This window comes from Chrysoperla carnea, chromosome 5 (assembly GCF_905475395.1).
Source record: "Chrysoperla carnea chromosome 5, inChrCarn1.1, whole genome shotgun sequence".
Classification (NCBI taxonomy): Eukaryota; Metazoa; Arthropoda; class Insecta; order Neuroptera; family Chrysopidae; genus Chrysoperla; species Chrysoperla carnea.
The window spans coordinates 67424350-67447324 of record NC_058341.1 but is presented as its reverse complement, the minus strand read 5'-3'; the positions used below and the strand labels follow the sequence as shown (position 1 = coordinate 67447324).

The window sequence follows — 22975 nt, the reverse complement described above, 5'->3', positions numbered from 1 at the left end:
GAAAGGTCTAAAGTTCAATTTTATAAAATGATAATTATATTATTTATTCTTTTTTCCTTTATTACTTTCATATGTTGGTGTAAGGTGATCAAATAACAAGAAGATACCAGGGACTCGATGGAATATTGATACACAAGTTTTAATAATTTAGATTAGCGGTACGCTAATCGGGGGTTGCAGTAAAATATTTTTACGTCGTCATAGTTATCAAAAAATTTATTTAACAAAAAATGTTTTTCTTTATTAAACGGCACAAAGCACAAATGAAAACAAACAATTGACTGAGTTAATTGTTTAAATACCTTCTATATACAATGTTTTAATACCATGTATACCTATATGAAATATACATAGTATATTAAGTTTAGTCCCAAGTTTGTAACGCTTATAAATATTGATGCTACGAAAAAGAATCATCTAATTAGTTCATTTTCGGTTGTCCGTCCTTCCGTCTGTGTACACGATAACTCAAAAACGAAAAAAGATATCAAACTGAAGATATCAATTTTTACAGCGCACTCAGGACGTAAAAAGTGAGGTCGAGTTTGTAAATGAGCAACATAGGTTAATTTGCCTTGGGTCCGTAGGATCCATCTTGTAAACCGTTAGAGATTATGAAAAAAATAAACAACTTTTCTGGAAACATTTTTTTGTAAACATCACTGTTTACTCACGAGGGCACACATTAGATGCTAATTTTATAGTATGTATTAATATGGATTATCAGTTATGTATAGGTGTCACACATGTATATATGTATAATGTGATTTCTCTCAACACTGTCTATACATGGTATTTCAAAAATTAACTCAGTCAGTTGTTTGTTTTCAATTGTTAATGTTGAATTATCACAACATGTACTCAAAATTATCCACCCTTGTTAGTATGGGAAGCGCATGCGAATTTTCGCAGAGCGTGTTTGTGGTGGAAACTTTACTGTTTTATATCGACGTGTATTTTGAAAACACGGAAATGTTCCATTTCTTTTTTATTCTTACGTAACCCTTTGAGCCAATTCGGCCGTTGTTAATAGACTAGAATATCACGAAAAACCACTAAAATTCTTTGCAAAAAGGCCTTATGTTGGTAGCCTTTCATTCTTTCATTTCAATCATTTGATTATTTTTGTACCCCCATGTTTGAAACTTCGCAATATTGATGGTACAAATAAAATTTTGTGTTCATAAAATCACTTGATTCGTCCATTTTTGTTTATCTGTCTGCCTGTGAACACGATAGTTCAAAAACGAAAAGAGATATTAAGCTGAAATTTTTATAGCATGCTCAGGATAGAAGATGTAAGTTTGAGTTCCTATAGATCAATTCGTTTTAAACTCTTCTAATTTATAAAAAAATAATGCAACCATTGTCATTTAATACTTTCTATACAGGATATTTAACAATTAATTCAGTCAATTATTTAGATTTTCGAAAAACAAGAGTGTCATTTGTTTGTGTCATGGTAAATAGTTCAAACTTTGGGAACTAAACATATGCATGGAAAATGAACAATTAAGTTATTATCTTCTCTCATCATCTGTCATATAAAAATTTTGGAAGCAGAAGATCTTTGTTGATAGAATGCAAATTCTAACTCAATACAAATAAACGATGTTTAGAAGTAAAATTTCTAACATAATTTCTGCATACGCCGGTTTAAAAACTGTTGTACGACAGTTAAGCGTGAAGTTTTCCAATTATTTTTAATTCACCATTTATATTATAAAAAGTTTTTAATTAGAAATAAATATAATAAAATTAAATTAAAAAATGTATTATTAAAATTTATAATAATGACGAAATGATATTTTTATTTTTTAATTAATTATATGGTTCATTTAATTTTTGAAAAAAAAGTATTCTTATATGTTCGTTATTTTTAAAATTATATTTTGACGCAACAGTCAATCGATTTATTTATATTTTTATATTGCAGTCAATTTTATTTGAAAATTTCTTATCAACACTTTATTATTTATAGAAAATTATTTAGAGAGTCCTTCACGCATTTGAATAGTTTTATAAAAAGGTCAAGAAAGTTGACTTTTCAAGGATGTATTATGTCGAGAAATTTTTTGATAATAAATATGAGATAGTTAAAAATGCACGCGGAAAACATGTATTTAGATGAAATCTGATTAGCACTTGTTAAGAAATATAGACTGAGTACATTTGAATTACCTTTATCGTTCAGCAAAGATGACTAATGAAGTGACCTGAGGCAACTAATAAAGTGACTGTCGAAAACATTATCAAAGTAATTTTGGATAATTTACCAAAAATTTTAGATTAATAGGATTCAACCTCTAAAACCCTAAGAAAATTTACCCAATATTTCACAATGCAATTTTCTTTGGAATCTTGTTAGAAAATTCTGAATAGGAAAGTTACGTATGAGGTATTTAGTATGATGACCGAAATATTTATTGTTTATTATTCATTGTTCATGATTCTTAGCAGTTCAGGTATTTCCTGTATAATATTTGCAGTTCTTATGCTAAAACTATGATAAAATCCACTTTTCGATGGAATTTCACGAATTTTGTTCACAAACTAAAAATAAGGGTTACTATTAAGCAAAGTTTTAGAAATTTTGATGTTTAAAACATGAGATAATTAATCGAACTCGAAATTAGTAATCACTAAAATAATTACATATTGGTAGCGCCTAAACGACCACAGCCATTTACCACACATGTCATTTATTTTTCATAATTTTTTCGCTTTTTTTCAAGGTTTAGCAACCGAATTACCGTCTGGCAAATTAATTTAAGGTTTTTGTATACTTAAATAACATAATATTAAAATCACAGACATAATAAAATTCTTTTAAAATTTAGTATTATGCCCTGTACATTTAGGCTGCGTAGTACTAAACGCAACTACTTCCGGCAGCCAGACCGCCCAAGCTCTAACAGAAAGAGCAAGGGGAACAACATATCATAAAATCAGCAGTAATAAAATTCTCTCTCGAAAATGTTGCGAGCTCCTATACTATATTATTTAGCCGTCAAAACATTTAATAAGGGCAATTTTCACTCATTTTATGACGTACTCTCATTTTCTTGAAAATAATACCAACATATTTCTTATGGGTAAAGTCGCAGAAAATAATATCCGTTATTCTACAATCCTTTAATGAAAAGTCTTATCGAGATTCCTTGGTGTAATTTTTCATACGAGTTTTTCTACATTTGTTCATATTCTTCGAAAATCGATCTAAATTTAAAGATCTGTTCAGAAAAATGACAATCTGTAGCATAGCGATTTTTAGAAATATGTTACGGTTCACGAAAACACGGCCTTATTCCGTGTTCGTAGTTCCATTTTAGTGGATATATTACTAGCTGAAAACAACCGGCAAAATATCGGTTGAAAGAAATAGCCGCCGTAGAAAATGGAGATGATTTGAGAATTACCTACGACAAGTTGTTGGAAGAAGTAGAAGTTTTTATTCATTGGGATGTAGAGTTTTTAATTTTATTGTTTTTCTGAATAACAGTATTACTCCCATCAAATTAGGTATAATTTACTGAAGTTTGGGTGCAGCAATTCTTATCTATGCCTAGAAACATCAACGTCTTTCCACGTTTTTCCACAACCTTTTACAATTTATTCATATAAACTTTTTCTGATCTTTCATATTTTCTGAAAATCAATCAAATCAATGTCTTTTTAGTGATTTTTTAATTTTTTTTTAACACTGTACATTTTAGGGAAAAAATAATTCCAATAAAAGTTGTTAAGCATAAAATTTCCAACAGATTTGTATTTTTTTATCCAATTTTTCGCATTATTGAGAAAATCGATATTCAAATAAAATTTACCGCGTTTTCCGCAGTTTTTTTTTCAAAAATTATGCATTTTCGGGGAAAAAATCAAATCTAACTCAGCCCAATGTTGTAATAAAATTTTCAATCGGTTTGTTTATATAGTTTTTTTCGGCCTTTAAATTTCACCACTAGAGAGCGGAAAATAAACATAAGTATTTATACCTCGTGTATATTCATTTAAATTTCGATTTTTTCGGAAATGCCCAAGACTAGTAAAATACTACAGATTGGTTGCAAATTTTATGCCTAATAATTTTTATTCATAGTATTTTTTCCCTAAAATGCACAGTTTTTAAGAAAAATTAAAAAAACCATAAAAAACACGGAAAATCAAACAAGTAGATTTTCAGAAAATTATAATATGAGAAAAAGTTTATATATATAAATTGATCGGAAATTTAACGCCCGATAACTTTGGACTGGTCAATTTTTTTTCTAAAATGCATAAATTTCGAGTAAATTGAAAAAAGTTGTGGAAAAATTTGGAAAATCGTTGATTTTTCTGACATCACTGTAATTTTTTCTGCGTTAATGAATTTTTTTATTATACAAGAAAAAAAGCTAAAAACTGTCATAAGTAGCATTGCTGCACCCAAAACTTCAGTAAATCATTTATCAATTTAAACATCCAAGGTACAAAAATTCGCAACAGGCGAGTCCGATAACTTTGGACTGGTCAATTTTTTTTCTAAAATGCATAAATTTCGAGTAAATTGAAAAAAGTTGTGGAAAAATTTGGAAAATCGTTGATTTTTCTGACATCACTGTAATTTTTTCTGCGTTAATGAATTTTTTTATTATACAAGAAAAAAAGCTAAAAACTGTCATAAGTAGCATTGCTGCACCCAAAACTTCAGTAAATCATTTATCAATTTAAACATCCAAGGTACAAAAATTCGCAACAGGCTGTTTGGTAGAATTGGCCAAAAACACCATCATAAATAAAGTCCTCATCGATCCAAGGTGTGGAAAAAATTTACGCGGGGTCGAAGGTATCAAAAACAGGTTTGCGCGATTTTCAGCGAAACGCTAAGTTTTATCATAAAATTAGTTCAGACGAATTGTAGATCAGACAGTCTCGGATCGATGTGGACTTTTATACCATGTATATGAAATATATCAAGGTACACTAAGTTTAGTCCCAAGTTTGTAATGCTTAAAAATATTGATACTATGAACAAAATTTTGGTATAGGTGTTTATAAAATCACCTAATTAGTCCACAATCGCTCAAAAACGAATAAAGATATCAAGCTGAAATTTTTATCAGAACATAAAAAATGAGGTCGAGATCGTAAATGAGCCACATAGGTCAATTGGTTCTTAAAATAAACAATTTTTGTTTGAAACATTTTTTCGAAAACATCACTGTTTACCCATGAGAGCGCAAATTATATAGTATGTTTTATATGGGAATATCAGTTAAGTCTGTATTACATGTATGTATGTATGTTTTTGGGCTATATTTCCTTACTTACATGACGTAAAAAAGCAAACGATTGCGTAATCAACAATGTCTTTACATGGTATTTCAACAATTAACTCACTCAATTGTTTTTCCACATGTTTAAATTTAATTTATGATTGTGTTTTGAATACTCTTACCAAATTTGCCTGGTGCGAATTTTTGTACCTTCACCCATATGTTTTTATATAATTTGATCGGATAACATATGAAGTTTCATCGAATTTGATGGGAGTATACAGTATTTTGTAGGTAACTACTATTCAGCTACCTTACATAACGGGTTTTTCGAAACGATAAATTATCAATAAATATACATAACTTGATTCAAAAAAAACACTGCTTGTTGTTAGTTAGTAATTGCAGTCAATATTAACGTCTGTTACCATCAACTTTACGTTAAACCACAGAGTTTCTTCTGTCTGAGTGTCTAACTTATGCGATTTATACACTTTGCGAAAGAATAGTAAAACAAAACAAAAAAAAAACTTAAGCCGGAAATATTTTGTCTGTCATCTGATAATTACCATCGCAGGTCATGATGATACAACGTATAGTCACGGACTGTTGATAACTTCGATAGTAAAATCTATTTCTTCATTGTTTCAAAATAGCCATTGGCATTATTTACTCTTGGAAGATATTCAACATGTGTCTTATAAGTTAAATTATATGTATAAGATCATAGAGTACCATCTCATGGAAAACCGTATTGATTTTGTAATTTTAAAGCATAGGCCAATGAAATGTTACATTTTTTGGGCTTAGCGTGCGTTTGTCAGAGGGCGTAATTTTATTTTTCAGATATCAAGGAAGGTTTAGTGTAAGGTTAAATCTAAGTTTGTGGGGTTGTAACTCTTGTTTCCCGGCCACCAATTTGGAAAAACTGTACAAATGCTTTTTATGGTTTATCTGACAAACTATAGGCCTCACAAAAAAATTATTAGAACATTTTTTGTTGCAAATAAAATTCTCCAGAACTTCGGTTGAGTAATTTTTAGTCGTAGAACCAAAAACAACAAAGTTATAAGCGAACATCGATCAAAATTGGAGAGCACATTTTCAATTGGTCGTTATAACTTTTTTTCTGGTCATTTTACAAAAAAATGATGTCAGACCATTTTTATAGAGCGGTTTTTAAGAAATAATCTTCATTGTAAACTTGATTTTGATATAAAAGGTCAAATCTCTTTCAAATATTTGATATAGAAGGTCAACCAGGTCCTCAGCTGCAGCCTGGTCTATCAAAAATGTTGAGGACAGAGTAATCATGTGATTTAGAAAATGGCAGTGGATTATTCCTACTGCGACATAATACCACGTTTAAAAAGCAACTCTCCAGACTCTCCATCTCATAATTAATTATTAAAAATATTGCATTATCAAATAAAAAGATTATCATTAAAAAAATGAAATGACGGTTGAAAATTATGGCGAATCATTAAATTTTTTGTATAGTTATGAATACTGAAGATTCGTTTCACAGCGCTGTACAAACTTAATTAATGGATAAAATTAAAAAAGTTTAATGAAAATCACTACATATTATAAAACAAAGTCGCTTTTTCTGTCCCTATGTCCCTATGTACGCTTAAATCTTTGAAACTACGCAACGGATTTTGATGCGGATTTTTAACAGGTAGAGTGATTCAAGAGGAAGGTTTTTATGTATAATACATCCATATTATAGTAGAGTAAGGGGTTGAAATAGGGGTTGAAAGGAATATGCTTCAAAAACTAAAAAAGTTGTGCATCGATTAAGCTCAATATTGACACGATATACAACCAGCTTCAAAGATATATTGTTTTTATCTACTTTGAACCTTCGGAGAGTAGAAAGGTGAAGCGAGAAAGAGGGAAGGAATTATCGAATATTTACAAATATACCTAAGTGGGATATCAAATAAAAGAGCATGACGTGTACATTACAAAACTGTTATCCCACGCAAAGAAATGTGGAGGGAGGGGTGCAAGTGGGGATGTTGCCCAGCAAAGCGGGTAGTTCACAGCTAGTTATTTTTAAAAATCACTCTATAAAAAAGATCCAACATAATTTTTTTTTTAAATCAGAAAAACAGTTAGACCACGACCAATAGACAATATGTTCTCAAATTTTCATCGATTTTCGCTTATATACGAATAAAACTTACTCGATCAGAGTTCTAGATAATTTTATTTGCAACAAAAAATGTTCTAATAATTGTTTCGTGAGGCCCATAGTTTGTCAGATAAACCCCTTCTTGATATCTAAAAAATTAAAACGATGCATCCTGGTTGACATTATTCTCTCCCTTGTAGTGATCTAAAACAAAAAAAATTGAAAAATTCTTAAGCAGTGAAGACGCTATCACCTTAACCTTAGAAAAAAAAAACAAAAATTCAAATATATTTTTACCCCTTTTATTTAGTTTTTAATATTCAAACACATAGCCGATAGCGAGATTAATAAAGAAGATTCCCACCAAATTTTAAAGGAATTGGTCGGGTAGAACTTGAGATATCATGGTAACCAACTCGAAAAAAATCGCATTAAGTTTGAGAGACAATTCCGGCAGAGTATTTCAGATAATAATATTTAATATTCACTTTGAATGAATCGGCGATGCCAGAACGTATTGGACGATTTGACAACACATATCGAACACAGCTATTGCTAGATATATATTGTTTTGGTTTTATTTTCATCCATATTCTCTTTTTCTTTTTACATATATAGTGTTTATCGGGGATATGCTTCAACCTTACTCCGAATTCTTTGGCATTCGAGCTTCAAAGTTAATCTTAGCGAGTAAAATAACTATTAAGTGTGAAACAGTTAACATAAAACTTTCAAAAGTCTTGGTTTATGTTCCGTTAAATGCCATTCTTTTATTTTAATTTTATTGTAGAGACTAAAACAAATATGTTTTAAGAATCGAGGCCTCATCGCCCCTTATGGTCCATTGATATGAACATTTTTTGAGCCATATAAGGTTCAAGGCATTGAAAAAGCTTTATAACCATACGTTATGTTTAATTTTGTGCTTAGAATTTATAATAGGACCACTCAGCATGTGTGGCTTCCATAACCATCTGTAAACAGATGGTAGAACGATCATCGCTGACTCGAATTCGACTTAGAGTCAAATATCGAAACTATCTCACGCTCCGGAAACCGCACTACTTCTCCTCATCGTGGTTACATTGACTCTACATTAGAGTAGAGATAATGTGAAGACACACTACAGAAATGATCCTGTGAAGTATGATCTTAATTGTATCAAAATTTCACTAATGTTATATACAAACGACTTCATCATACAACTTGTGAGAGGATATAAGAATATAAAATTATTACAAAAAAGACAGAACTAGTACAAGCATTATAACAACAAGACAGTAGATAAAGAGAGAGACATACGAACGTATAACAAATATTGTTTAATCTTATTTGTTTTTAGCAATTTAAAACACTGAATATATTTAAATCAGCAGTTATGTTCAACCGAAGTAGAGAAGAAACACATTGAATGTATTTATTAAGTACTAGAGTTCTATCAATCCAAAGTGGCACTGAGAAAGAGATATATATGTACGTGAACTCATATCGACGCTCTTTCTTGCTCAGTACCACTTTGGTTTGGTTTGATAGAACTATAGTTTGTTGCATTTTTAAGCAGTTTTTATACCCTTCTGTATATAAGTAATATATATCAAGATATACTCATTTTAGTCCCAAGTTTGTAACGCTTAAAATTATTGATGACCCGAACAAAATTTTGGTATAGGTGTTCTTAAATTATCTAAGTAGTCCGTGAACATTAAACCGATAAGAGATATCAAGCTGAAATTTTTACAGCGTGCTCAGGACGTAAAAAGTGAGATTGAGTTCGTAAATGACCAATATAGGCCAATTGGATCTTGTAAACCGTTATAGATAGAACCAAAGTTTAAATATAAAAACTATTCCTTATAAAAAATAAATAACTTTTGCTTAAAACATTTTTTCGTCAATATCACTGTTTACCTGTGAAGGCGCAAATTAGTACAAAACTTTGGTGTCCATTTTCTCCAAAAATATTAAACGTAGACAGTTGAAAGTTTGCAGTTAGCTTAAACTAGTGGTCTTGTGAAAGATTCCTTAAAAACGAAAAAAAAATTCGAGATAATATAAAACAAATGGCCACCGAAAGGTCGCCATAATTGTGTTGGTCGTTTAAATTGTGTTGGCCATAATTGTGTTGAGATTTAAACTTTTATTTATTTATTAAAAATAATGCAAGCACTGACATTCAACTCTTTCTACACAGGCTATTTCAACAAATAACTCAGTCAATTGTTTATTTTCACTTGTTTCATGCCAGGTCCTAAAAAAAATAGTGAGTTTCATATAATGAGACCTGTATAAGTTGGATTGGATCGTCTAAGATTATGGAGGTACTTGGGTACTAACGAGTTTTTATTTTATACTAGCTTGATACCCACCCGCCTCGCTGGATTTAAAAGTAATGATTGGTAAAGACCATCACGTTATAGCCTTCATATCCCGTGTGCTGACTTATCCCCTTTCCATAACACTCGGAATAATAGTAGGGAATCGAAACACAGGTAACGGTTTTCTATTTTTTTAAATGTATTGTTTTACTTTGACTATTTTTACAGAAATCTGTAATTTATACTAATGTGATTAAATTTAATTTTTTTTTAATATATTAAAAAATATATCTTTATAAATTATAGCTCATGTGTTATTCTGAAGTATGAGCTACATTGCTGTACAGTTTTATTAAAAATGATTCTCTAGTTTTAACGTGAAAGCGTAACAAACAAACAAACATGCTTACTTTCGCATTTATAATATAATAGAGATAGGGATGTGAAATCATAATTTGTTTTGATTTTCCAATTTATTAACAATTTATGTAAAATCTTGTTAATTGATGACATAATTTGTTTTTTTGATTTGTATTGTTTAATTTAAAATTTTATAATATTTTTAGAATATTAAAATACAAACCTTGGAATTAAAAACATTTGACCGGATGTTTTTTCTTTTTTAATATTTCTGTTTATTGTTAAAATTATTATAGGTCTGTTTTAACAACGATAATAAAATAATAAATTTCTATTCTTAATAGTACTAAAAACTTAACGATTGATGAATTAGTACTCATTTTGTAGTGTACAGTTTAATTTAGCTAAATTTGTTTAGCTAAGCTTGTTTAGCTAAGTTTGCCACTTCAAAGTTGGGGGAAAACGAGAGATAAACCAGAAAGTCGGACGATAGTAAAATTTATCTAATTACACCACCGAATAATTTTTTTTTCGGAGTTTTTGTAAACGAATATAAATCGAAAGACCGTAAACAACATTTTATTTTGCATCATTTGGTTTATGAAAAATACTATAGCCAAACTGGAAAAATACTTTTTCCAGAAAATAAAAAATAACACAGCATGAATTTCTCCAAAATTGCTCCAAATTTCTCCAAACGCTGCTATCACAATTATAGGTACAACAAGAACTACTTTCAAATCTTTAATCTTTAAGGATGTACGAGCGCGAAAGCAATTTTGAATAAAATACTTTTTATATGAAGTTATACTAAGTCTAAATCAATTCTAAAATTTTTGGGAGAGTTGTCCGATTATTTAAATAAATAAATGACTTCAAAAGAAGGTATTTTAACAATTATCTTATGGGAAAACGGTAGATGGATAATATGTTTTCATAGATTTCTTCAAAACTAGTCGGTGGAAATTAAAAAAAAAAACAAGTGAAAACAAACAATTGACTGAATTAATTGTTGAAATACCATGCATAGTCAGTGTTGATTTCTTTATCACATAACACATACATACATGTGACACATACATAACTGATAATCAAGTATAGTACATATTATAAAATTTCCGCCTAATTGGCGCCTTTACGGGTAAACAGTGATGTTTACGAAAAAATGTTTCAAGCAAAAGTTGTTTATTTATAAGGAACATTGATAAGGAACATTTTTTACATTTAAACTTTTATTCTATCTCTAACGCTTTATAAGATGGATCCTACGGACCCAAGACCCAATTGACCTATGATGCTCATTTACGAACTCGGCCTCACTTTTTACGTCCTGAGTACGCTGTAAAAATTTCAGCTCGACATCTTTTTTCGTTTTTGAGTTATCGTGTAAACAGACGGACGGGCGGACAACCGGAAATGGACTAATTAGGTGATTCTATGAACACCTATGACAAATTTTTTTCCTAGCGTTATAAACTTGGGACTAAACTTACTATACCTTGCATATTGCATGTATGCATCGTATAAAAAAAATTAAATTAAAGTTAAAACCCTAATATGAGCACGGTAATGGAGACACAAAATTAAAAAATGTATATTTCAACTTTGATGGTGAATTATGTTATAACTTGACATTGTAAGGCGAAAAGTAAGAATAAAATTTTTGGAACTATATTCCTCATCGCACCTTATAATTGGTTTGCTGGTTGAGAGGTAAAGGCAAAAATGACGATATATTAATAACCTAAACTTTTGTAACCGATTCAGCTTGCCATGCATTTTGAAAATATTCTGAAAATAATTTACCATCTGCTCCAAAATTTATGTTTTTCATTCAAAAAAAAGAGTTGTGAGTTATCAGAAGAAGTTAAACAAAATAGATAATTTAGAGTAAGAACAAGCAAATTTTATGTTATGTCATAATAAATATTTTGATAAAGCCAATTGAAGGTAATGTACGCACATATTAGGTTGACTACTAAATCAGAAGAAGTATGTCTTTTTTTTTTTAAACTAATATTGCAATTAATTCATAAAGTATAGAGTTAAAATCGTTATAATATTAAATTCTTTAAACAATAAAACAAGTATTTGACTTCTTAAATTAATACTTCAAATTTTCAGAATTATCAAAGCACAGATAATTAGTATCGTTAGAGAAAAAAAAAGAAAAAAAATTAAACCTAAAATTACCAATGTACAGAAACGATAACTCAAAAACGAAAAAAGATATCGAGCTAAAATTTTTACAGCGTACTCAGGACGTAAAAAGTGAGGTCAAGTTCGTAAATGAGCATCATAGGTCACGTAAACAGTATCGTGACAAAAAAAAAAAAAAAACCATTTACAGAAAACTAACTAATATTTATAATTAATTACTCATGCGATTATTTGTATTTTCAAATAATTTTTATCTTGTTGTATATTTTTCATTTTCAAGTCACACTGAATATTTTAAAAAATAGATAAAAGAAAAAAGACACAAAATGATCTTACAAAATTGAACATGTGCATAATCAATCATTCAAACCAGCAAAAAAATCAAAACAAATCAGTAAAAGTAAGCGCTAAATTTATAGTATACGGAGATACGATAGGAACATAGTTCTTACCGCGTGTCCCACGACACCTCTGTTTTTTTTTTTTGTATCTGGAATAATTTTCAAAATATCGAAAATTTTGTTTAATTATTTGGCTTTTGCTATTTCGAAAACCAAGGCAGCTATCGAAAAATTTTTTTCATATTTTTCGTCTACATTCATGAAGTTATAACAAAATTCAACATCAAAGTTGAAAATAAAGTACAAACAATTGACTGAGTTAATTGTTGAAATACCATGCATAGTCAGTGTTGATTTCTTGATCACATTACACATACAAACATGTGACACATACATAACTGATAATCAAGTATAGTACATATTATAAAATTTCCGCCTAATTGGCGCCCTCACGGATAAACAGTGATGTTCACGAAAAAATGTTTCAAACAAAAGTTGTTTAATTTTTGAAAAGGAACATTTTTTACATTTAAACTTTTGTTCTATCTCGAACGGTTTACAAGATGGGTCCTACGGACTCAAGACCCAATTGACCTATGATGCTCATTTACGAACTTGACCTCACATTTTACGTCCTGAGTACGCTGTAAAAATTTCAGCTCGATATCTTTTTTCGTTTTTGAGTTATCGTGTCCACAGACGGATGGACGGACGGACGGACGGACAACTAGGTGATTGGACTAATTAGGTGATTTTATGAACACCTATGATGAAATTTTTTTCGTAGCATCAATATTTTCAAGCGTTACAAACTTGGGACTAAACTTAATATACTATGTATATTTCATATATACATGGTATAATAATTTCAACCACAAATCTAAACTTGCCTTGGCGCTCGTACTACCTTAAGTGACAGTATATGCGTATAACTTTTTACGGTAAATGAAAAATGAATGGAACTCATATTTTTTTATTAGATGTGTACAGAATACACTTTATAGCCTACAAGTATAATAGGTTTATTTACAAAGACTTTTAATTGATAATTTTTTTTTTTTTTGAAAAAATTAATTGATTTCCTTTAAATACAATAGAAAATAATTATTGTAGTTTTTGTTTTTCTGTTTTGTTCGTTATATTTGTTAAAAAAATAAAGTTGTATTACAACTTATTGACTTGGTTATAAGTTGCCTACTCCCTAGTTAGTTGCCTAATAAATACTATAATTCAATCACGACTACTCACTGTGTAGCCTTAGTTAGATAGTTGAATTAACTTTATATAGATACCTCTATATACAAAGTCAATACAAAACTTATTTATTTAACAAGCCGTGTGTAGGGTCTGGTGCGACCTTAGAGGTTGTAACGGCCACACCTTTGTGTTAGCTGTTAATAGCAAATTATATTTCGGCAAAATTAACATGCTTTCTTGCCATACAATGGAATTAAATTTTAAACCTTATTTATTCTGTCAAAAACGCTGTCATCTATTTTGGTGATGTAATATTGGTAATACTCGTACCACAGTCCGCTTTTATATTGATTCTTGTCATTAAAAATGTGCTATTTTTTTCACAATCATTGCTTTTTAACCGACTTCAAACAAAAAAGGAGGAGGTTATCAATTCGACTGTATTTTTTTTTTATGTTTGTTACCTCAGAACTTTCGACTGGGTGAACCGATTTTGATGATTCTTTATCTTTTTGAAAGCTAGTGCTTCCCGTGTGGTCCCATTTCATTTTGATCGAGTTCTGACAACGGCATCCATGAGAAAACCATAAAAGTCTTAAATTTGCATTAAGTATGCACGACAAGAGGACGAATAAATCAATATCACGCCAACCGATTTCGATGATTCTTTTTTTAGTGATAAATTAGTTAGTGTACTTCAGATACACTAAAAATCAAAAAATAAAAAAAAACTTTTAACAAAAAAAAAACCGACTGCAAAAGAAAAACTTTTCCAAAACAAATTAATATGCACCAAATAGTAAAAAAATAACGAAAATATAATGTAGTTAAAATTATTGTTATTTTTGGAGTCGGTGTCAGCCAAGCTAATGTAGCAAACTGTTCTGTCAGAGTTGTTTCCTTGGCTGACACCGACTCCAAAAATAACAAGAATTTTAACTACATTATATTTTCGTTATTTTTTTACTATTTGGTGCATATTAATTTGTTTTGGAACAGTATTTCTTTTGAAGTCGGTTTTCTTTTTGTTAAAAGTTTTTCTTTTACTAAACAAAAGGTATATTTTTTTTTTCATTCCGTCAAAAAATCGTTCACCACACTTGTTACTGTGCCAATACTTTTGCCTTCATCAGTTTTTACCTTATTTTTTAACATGTCGTTAGTAGTTATTATTTTTATTTAAATAAATAAATATCTACAAAGGAAATGCACTGACAAAAGAACAAAGATTTTGACAGATATGTACCCAGCAGTTTACACCAAACTGACAATTTTTGCCCATATGACATCACATCAGGGCTCGCTCCTGTTTTAGGTCACGTGATATACAGTTTAAAAATTACGATTTTTAATTTTAATTTAATAAAACAATTGTGCTTAAAATCAGAATAATATTTTTACATAAATTATAATTTTTGTAATTAGTAAGTAATTAATAGTATGTATGGCCTGTCATTTTATGATATGTCATATATTAATGAGGACTGTGCCGTTGCATTTACTATTACAACGTAATTTGTATAAATTGTTATTCCGATTAATAAATTATTACTTTGAAGACATATTTATTATTTCGGAGATTTTAAGATTCATTCATCATATAGCAAATTTCTATAAGGTCACGAATAACTTTCCAGCACAATAAATAGTTATAAAGAATCAAAATAAAAACCCCACTGACTCGTAACGTCTCGACCGAATGTTATGAAATGTTTTTTGGATCATATTGACGTTAATACGCTTCGATCGATACTCCAACGAAGTCGGCATCCCTTTCTGTTCAAACGATATAAGGTCGACATTCTTTCTTATAAAATTTTATTGATTTGTAAAGACGACTATCACAATTTTTCTATTTTCATGTCTATTTTTAAATAAATTAGTTTTAATCAATTTTTTCCATGAACGGTTTTTTGCAGGCAAGCCTATACCATTATTTAAATTAAATTATCTTTCTTCTGATACCAATTTTGATCAAGCATAGTGTAATTACCGATATTGACTGACCTGTTCATAAGGCATGAACAGATCTACACTGATTTGTTAACCAATTGAAATTGGAACTGGTAGAAAGATAATTTAATTACGAAAATGATGGTATAGGCTTGGCTGCAAAAAACCGTTCATGGATAAACTTGATTAAAACTAATTTAATTAAAAATAACCATGATGAACACTTTTCGATAGAAAAACTATGATAGGCGTGTTTATAAATCAAGAAAGTTTCATAAAAAATATGTCTCAGATGGGTGAAGTTCGACCTAATACGGTCTTCTGTACCATGAGAAAAATAAAGATTTTGATGAGTAATTTTTTTGCAGATAATTTTATGTTCGTTAAATCGATTGCATGTAATGTTTTTCATTTTTGGATATTTTCAAAGATATTTGCAATCAAAGCTTTTATGGGAAGAAAAGAACCAAAATTATTATATTTCGCTCACTATGCAATTGTTTTTGGCGAATTTGGAGATATCTGTAAAATAAACTGTTTTAAATGACTGGTATTACGTGTATATAGAGGTCACTTGGAGTCAAACTAGTTCATAAAAATATATATATTTTTTTTGTATAAAAAGAGTTTGGTTTTATTATATTAACTCCGGCATTTGTTTGATTGATTGATTGATTAAGCGAATATTAATTTATTTCATTATACGCTGTTATATATGTAATATATATCAAGGTATAATAAATTTAGTCCCAACTTTGTCCCGCTTGAAAATATTGATGCAACAATCAAAATTTTAGGATAGGTGTTCATAAAATTACCTTAGTAGCACATTTCCGACTATCTGTCCGTCCGTCGACATGATCACTCATAAGCGAAAAGAGATACCAGGCAGAAATTTTTATAACGTGCTCAGGGAGTAAAAAGTGAGTTTGAGTTCGTCAATGATCAACATAGGTCAATTGAGTGTTGGGTGAGGGCCGTAGGACCCGCCTTGTAAATCGTTAGAGATAGAACAATTGTTAAAATTTAAAAAATGGTCCTAAAAAAAACTAAACAACTTTTGGTTGAAACAGTTTTTCGTAAACATCACGTTTATACGTAAATGGCGCTAATTATGACAAAACGTTGGTATCCATTTTTTCCAAAACTATAAAAAGGCAGAAAGATTTTAGAAAAACGAAAATAATTCTAAAAAATTCTTTTCGAAATTTTCGACCATCAAAACAAATTGTGTTGGTTTTTTAAACTTTTCTAATTTATTAAAAATAATGTTTGCTCTGATATTTAACACTTTCTATACAGGGAATTTCAACAATTAACTCAGTCAATTGTTTGTTTTCAATTGTTATATTTAAAAAATTGTTTTCGTTGTATATATCTCGTAAGATTTTCACGATCTTTGGAGGTAGATCAGTAAAATGTAGGTAAAAGTTATATAACCTTTCTTCTTATCGTCCTAATAAATTTTTATTTTCAATAGCCATATTATTAAGAAAAATTAGTATTATAAGGGTAACGTGTTTGTGTATCTATGTATATATGCGTCTGCCTGTGGCATCGTAGCTCCTAATCAGATAAACCGATTTAAATGTTTTGATCGAGAGTGGTCTTAGTTATATTTCAAATCGAGGTTAGGGTTCGTTAACTAAAAAAAGGCTGATGAATTTCAAACGGGTGATCAGATTTTCATGAAACATAGCTAAGCACACTCGATAAGTTTTATCGCTCAATAGATGGCAGTGATACTTTATGAGCGCATATCTTAAATTTTGTAAATCTTGAGGGGTGAAATTTTGTTTACCATTTCCATAGTTTACCATAACTTTCGAACATCATGTTTTTGTCATAAAGGTAATAGAATATAGAATATAACAATTATCAAGTCGGTAGTTGAGTCCGTATTCTAAAATTTTACGAATTTTATTTTCAAAAAATAAATTTTTTTTGATACGTTGCAGGTTCAAGTAAACGATTAGCATTTTTATATTTTTTAAAATTTATTTTAAAATAATATACACAAATTTAAAAAAAAATCAAAAACAACAATAAATTTAAAAAAAAAAACCTACACTCAAAATACTTAAAATGTCACTGACACAGCCCTGTTGATTAATTTTTTTTTATAACATTGTGTTAAAAAAATCTTTTTATTCGACCAGGAAGGTGTGTCCATTCTTCTATTCGGTGTTTTCTTTGAATGTCATTCGCACATATCGACGTTCTATAAGTAAAATAACATTTAGGTTCTTAGGAAAACCATCATTTTTAGAAGCTTTTTGTGAAAAGTATAACAACCAAGATTTTATAAACTTTCATGTGACTTGTTTGTTTGTCTAATATATAAGGTGTTCTTTAATTGGCGGTAGAACTCTTGACTTCCTAAATAAGCTTTTAAAGAAAAATGAAAAACGTCTTTACCAAATTTCGATCTGAGGCCTAACTTCTGAGATAATTTACAAAATCAATTAATAAATTTATCCAATGACTGAGCACTTAGAAATAGAAGGATGTCTTTATCGTGACTGGATGGGGTTTAATAGAAATTATAAAATACATATTTTTCAGTCGTATTTCCTCCGAAAAATTTTCGAAAAAATGATTTAGATGAAAAATGTTATTTTTTTAATGAGGATCAACTTTCTAATTTAAAGTGTTGTTCTATATCTTACCGTTTAGCATCTAAATTGACTCTTAAACAAACCCGAAAAACTAAGTCCAATCATATGTCAGAAAAAAATGCCCTCCATGAAACTCTGAAACCATGAAACTCTTTATTTTTTGATTGGTTAACTACAAAACGATTGGTGAAGTTATTTTTTGATTGGTTAACTACAAAACGAGATATTTAGGTGCATAGATTAAAATGACCCAACTTGTATGTACAATTTGAACTGATGATAATATTCCACGGAGATCTTGTTTATCGATGCTGTATGCTTAAGAATTCCTCATTATTTCAGAAAGCGTATGAATCTAGATTTAAAAATTATAAGTTTGGTTCAGAAAATGTTTTTGAAATTCAAAAGTTATATATTTTGACCGTTCGATCAATTTGCCGCCAAGGGCCCACGGTCTGTGAGGCCCAATATGTAAATCCAGGCCTGCCAATAATGGTGAAAGTATAAGAATTGTGTTACTCTCATTCAATAGTATAGATATTCATAGAAACTTATTGTTAGTAGCTTACAGATAGATAACTGCTTTGAGTCTTTCATTCATACCTACGAACATTTTTCACGAAAAATGATTTCGATTCTATTTTTGTGATTCTTGATATTTCGAAATTATAGTTATGTAACGGAAACGACTGTTAAGTCGTTTCCAAACCATTTTTATGACGATTGATTTTCGATATCACATAGCCTGTTATTGGCGATGGACAAACCAAATTTTATGTTTTTGCATATTATTATTCATTTCACTTTACAGATTTTTCCAATCTCCAATGTTTAATTACGAATCTTGAGTTCGTTCAATATGAACTCCCACGAAATTCGTGATTTCAATGAGTGATTTCCCGAAACAGTGTACCATGAATGGAAAAAAATAATTCTGTTTTTTATGGTAAAAAAACTTTAGTTTGATGCCAACATTGTAGTAATTTTAGCTTTCAGTATCTTTAGTAGGTACTTAAATAATATTTTATACCGTGTATATACGAAATATAAATGGTATATTAAGTTTAGTCCCAAGTTTGTAACGCTTAAAAATATTGAAACTACGAACAAAATTTTGATATAGGTGTTCATAAAATCACCTAATTAGTCCATTTCCGATTGTCTGTCCGTCTGTCTGTCTCTCAACACGATAACTCAAAAACGAAAAGAGATATCAAGCTGAAATTTTTATAGCGTGATCTAGACGTAAAAAGTGAGATTGAGTTCGTAAATGAGCAACATGGGTCAATTGGGACTTGGGTCCGTAGGACCCATCTTGTAAACCGCTAGATATAGAACAAAAGTTTAAATGTAAAAAATGTTCCTTATAAAAAAAAAACAACTTTTGTTCGAAACATTTTTCGTAAACATCACTGTATCACGAGTGCGTAAATTAGGCGCAAATTGTATAGTATGTATCATATGGTAATATCAGTTATGTATGTGTGACATGTATGAATGTGTAATGTGATAGAGTAATCTACACAGTCTATACATGGTATTTCAACAATTGACTCAGTCAATTGTTTGTTTTCACTTATTTCTTCATAAATGTTTAGTTTTCATTAAAATTTAATTATTTATGTTTATAAAAACGTCTTTATATCCTGTTACAATTTCTAAGGATTCTTTTAAAATAGAACTATTTTGCAATCCGAAGTGACGGTAGTGTCGGTAACGTTTTGTTCTGTAGTGTTAGTCACGATTATTTTTTCTAATTTTGATTCTTTAATACTAAGGCTCTTTTTTTACCACTCTCCAAAAATTTGTTTTATGTGATTTGGCTCTAGATTCAATTTAAAATTATTAGTTAATACTGCATATAGAGAACGATATTTGAAGTTTAAAACACTCTTGAACGTGGCTTTTCAGTGTAGTGTCAGACACATTTTGTAAAATAAATCATTTTCAAGATACGCATAATATGTAGAGGCATATTGAGAGACATTTCTTTCTTTCGTAAAGATTTTTAAAATAAGACTCTATATACTAAATATCAGTGATAATTTTGTTTCAAAAGTTAAATTGTTTGAAAAATAAAAAAATCACCTTCCAATTTAATTATTGAACGATAATAGCAATTTAAAGTTTTCCATTTCGACTATTCGGAACATCATTAACGTTGATGAATGGTTTGTTTCATCATTTTTGTTACAAAACCACATGTGTTTCATTTTAATTTTCTTTTTATATTTATTTTATAGAGGAAATAATAAAATTTAATAAGTGCGTGCTGAAACACGCGTAAAAAAAGGTTCCGGAATCACAAATAATATTTTATTCCAAGCCTTCTCCACACTCTCATGAAGTAGTACGATGTGATATAAAAAAGTGCTCTTGTGATTTTTTTTCTAGATGCTTCTTAGTTTTCGAAATAAAAATTATTAAAAAATCAATGCAGTATTCGATTTTAAGAAAAATGTGTTATTTTTTCAATCTCAGAGGGAATTTGCTTAGTTAGCGCAGCTCTTGTGCTAAGAATTTTTGTTTAAATACAATTGAACTTTTCACGAAAATAAAATTTTCAAATAGGCACTTTTTTGGGTTATGAATTCATGAAATGATCGTAAAATGTCAACATAAACATTTCAATGTTGTCAGGCCTTATACGTCACAATTTTCATTTTTTGTCACTTCGAAACAATTAAATATAGAATCTTTAATAATTAAAAATATTATTTTATTAAAGAAAAAAGGCAAAAAAAAAGTTTTTATTTAAAGCTGGCAGCAAATACTTCGTTCTATGTATTTTACATGAGACAGAGTGAGAGGGACAATGAGAGTTCCTTCTACTTTAATAACAACCCTAAGGTTTTTAAATACTTTATTAAAATAAAAGAAATCATGCAGATCAAGGCGAGGATTTTCTATGTGAGAGATGCTGGGATCGAAACTATGCGAATACAATAGAGCTTCCTAAAAAATGGTCCCTAAAATATTGTGTTTGTTTGTATAAAACCAGAAAAAATAACTCCTAATTATCTAGTCTTACGGCGGTGCATTAGTAATTCTCAAGACATCACAATAACTTCATTTTGAGAAAAAAAATTATGTTTTTCAAATCTTAAGGATGTACGATCGGGCAATTTTGCATAAAAGGCTTGAGTTTTATGTATATGAAGTTGTACTAAATCTAAATCAATTCTGAAAATTCTAGGGAGAATTTTCCCATTATTTAAATAAATAAATGACTTCAAAAGTAGGCATATTTAATATTGGTTTTATGGTAAGACGGTAGATGCATTATATGTTTTCATGGATTTCTCCAAAACTAGTCGGTGGAAATTAAAACAAAACTGTTTAAATTAAAGTTAAAATTTAATAAATTATTGAAAAAAAACCCGTTGTAATCGACTAGTTAAGGATGGACGAAGACGGTAGTGGGGACACAAATTTAAAATAAGTATATATTTTCAATTGTGGTGGTGAATTATGTTACTTGACAATATAAGACGAAAAGAAGGAATAAAATTTTTCGATATCTGGAGTAATTTTCAAAATATAGAAAATTGAAAATTTTGTTTAATTAGCTTTCGTCATGAAGTGATAACAAAATTCAACATTAAACTTGAAAATATGGCACAAAAAATTTCAAACACTTGTCTAAACTTGTCTTGGCGCTTGTACTACGTTAAGACCTCTTTTAAAGAAAAAAAAAAATAAACTCTTGCATCTCAGTCAAACTGGTACGCTAATCCGTGGACCGAAGATAAATAGTTATTTTCTTTTTAATAATTTCTTTGTGGTACAGTATCCTAAAAGCGTGTGTGTATAGTGTTATTATATTTTAGTTATTTTTTTCTACAAAAACATAAAATTTAATAATAATACAAATACAAGAACTACTAACTGCTTATAAATAAATTATATGTGTATTTTCTGCTTTTGCTTTTTTTTTTAACTGCTCAGCTGGTACGTTGCACCACGGACTGGTAGCTTATGATTGGATCCATAGAATATACAATATTTTCAAATTGGAAAGGTGTTAATTATATCCCATTGAAATAGAAATAAATATTTACATTACAATTATGTATATATTTTGTTATATTTGTTTTGTAACAAACAATATGGTAAGTTGTAGTACCTTAGATATATTTCCTCTTCAAACATCCTGTAGTTTCTAGATAGTTATCACAATCTACAGTTTACGAGCTAGAAAGAAAGTAACCGAAATAAAATCTGATCCATTTGAATTTATTTTAATGTAAAATAAAAATAAAAAAGTATAGTACAAGTACAAAATTATGAATTTTTTCAAGTAAAAAAATATTTTTGTATTTTTTGATATGTTTTAAGCAAAAAAGTACTCTTGTGATTTTTTATTTAGACGATAGTTTTCGATATAAAAAATCTTGAAAAATTAAAAATGCAATATTCGATTTAAGAAAAATGTGCTGTTTTTTTTTTTTTTTAAATCTCTGAGGAAATTCGCTTAGCTAACGCAGCTCCTGCGCTACGAATAGTTTTTATTATTATTTATTGATAATAATTTTAACGTGATTTTAATTAATAATTTTTAATTAATTGTAACAATAACTTTAGTAAATGTAGATGACGTATTTGTAATTAACTTTTTTTATGATGAATTTATATT

At 29.2% G+C, this 22975-nt stretch overlaps 1 non-coding gene across 1 annotated transcript; it reads right to left on the bottom strand.

Moving 5' to 3' along the window:
- Positions 1-8338: 8338 nt before the first annotated feature.
- On the bottom strand, positions 8339-8549 carry LOC123301902. The gene has a single exon (XR_006535458.1). It is a non-coding gene; the product is annotated as a small nucleolar RNA U3 (small nucleolar RNA).
- Between the last annotated feature and the right edge of the window lie 14426 nt (positions 8550-22975).